The following is a 2,044-nucleotide window of genomic DNA, read 5'->3' on the forward strand; positions in this document are numbered from 1 at the left end:
TTGAGCACTTTGTATCCATATAAAAGTGGCTTTTTTTTCCCCTTTTTTACTCTCTTTTGTAAGTTTGAATAATGAGGCTGCAATAGAGGAGAAAGACTTAATAAATCACTGATAAAAATTAACAAAGCTCAAAAAGAATTGAACCTCTTTAATTGATTTAGATGTAGATTATTTCACAATAGTGGAGACTGTATCTAACTCCATCTCAATACCATTTATATTTATAACAAATCTCAGAAATGAGATTTTGTCCACTTCAAACTCACATTTAGAGAGTTTTGCAAATAGATTCACACATTCAAGATGTTCTAGCATCTTAGTAATATGCACTTTATGTTTCTGCTTTGAATTGGAGAATATGAGAATGTCGTCCAAATAAACGACGCAACATATATCCAACAAATCAGACAAGGCATTGTTAATGTATATTTGAAATGTTGTTGAAGCATTAACTAATTCAAATGGTATAACTTGTAATGTGACGGCGCCGAGGCGGTTGCTACTCGGCAGCGGCACAGAGGAGGATGGTATATAATGGGAAGCCTTATGGGTGGGCTTGATTATCTCGCTTGAACCGCGAACTCGTAGAATACTATACAAATACTGAACTACCAGAGGTACTCGGCACACTAAGAATATTGTATGAGGACAGTGGTAACTCTGGTATCTTATTGTCAAAAGATAAAAGACGAATCGCTGGCTCCTGGAATAGAGAGCCAGCTTCTAGCTATTCTATATAGACAACGGGCAGCCATCCTCCCCTCACTCTATGAGCGAGGGTAGCCGAAGCAACTCCGCAGTGGCGCTGCATTGATCTGCCAGAAGGAATCCAGACCCCGTATAGAAACAGGATTCTCATATCTCATCAATCGGATCCTCTTCTATTGCATCCGAATGATGTCATAGGGTGGTTGGAAACCGGTTCGGACACCTGCGTGATGTCATGGGATAAATGGGATTATCCGAGAGAAACGATGGGCCGTGTGGAGCCGTCACGGGGCCTTGGCACAACCAAGGGTGTGACATAACTACATATTCAAAATATTCATATCTCATTCTAAAGACTGTTTTCCAACGGTCTTTTGCCGCTATAAGTATGTGGTAGTAGGCATCTCAAAGGTTCAGCTTAGTGAATACCTTGGCTTTTGAGAGCCTGTCAAGTAATTCATTTATTAGAGATAGAGAGTATTGATTCTTAATGATGATTCAATTTAACTCTTGATAGTCTACACAAAGATGGAGTCCATCATTTTTCTTGAGAACAAAGAGAATTGATACATCAGCCGGGCTACTGAACAGTTGTATCCACTCTTTATCTAATGCATTCTTTAAATATTCTCTTAAAGCAGCTAACTCAGTTTCAAAAAGGTTGCATATTGATATGAATGAAGGTTATACATCAAATTTGAAATCTATACAGTGTTTCATTTTTTCTGATTTTTGCATGCTTATAGCAGCTTCTTCTGAGAAGATATGCGCATATGGCATAACATAATCGGGTAGGCCGGTTAGCAAGTCCGAATATGCAGCTGAGAATATGCATGGAGCATGCTTTGAGTCTTTTGAACATTCTGTAGATAATATTACAAGCATTCTTACTCTGACTTCAATGAGAACTTCAGTTAAAACATCTTGTTCAGAAATAATTTCAAATTGTTGTTGATTTTCAAAGCTTCTGAAAAAGAATTGTTCATCTGATCAATCTATGAAAGAATTTATTTGTTTTAATCAAAGAAATTCTAACACAAGATTGTAGTCCTCTATTTTCATCACATAAAAGAAATGGGATGTTTGCTGTGCATTACTTTTGTGATCATTGACAGTGGTTGCAATGTTATACTGTTTAAAGAAGTGCATTATGCATTCATCAATCGATTTGACCATCTTGATTTTGCAATGAGCAGTTTTTAGAGTGTTATCTTTTACTTAAAATTCATCAACACAGTTCATTTCTGACTCAGAGTTTATTAATGCGAGCATTTTTTACAGACTTTTAGATGTAATGATTTCCACTATAACAGTGAAGTTTAAATTATTTTTGCAT

This window comes from Histoplasma capsulatum, genomic scaffold (genome assembly GCF_000149585.1).
Source record: "Histoplasma capsulatum NAm1 scaffold_11 genomic scaffold, whole genome shotgun sequence".
In the NCBI taxonomy this organism is placed as follows: Eukaryota; Fungi; Ascomycota; class Eurotiomycetes; order Onygenales; family Ajellomycetaceae; genus Histoplasma; species Histoplasma mississippiense.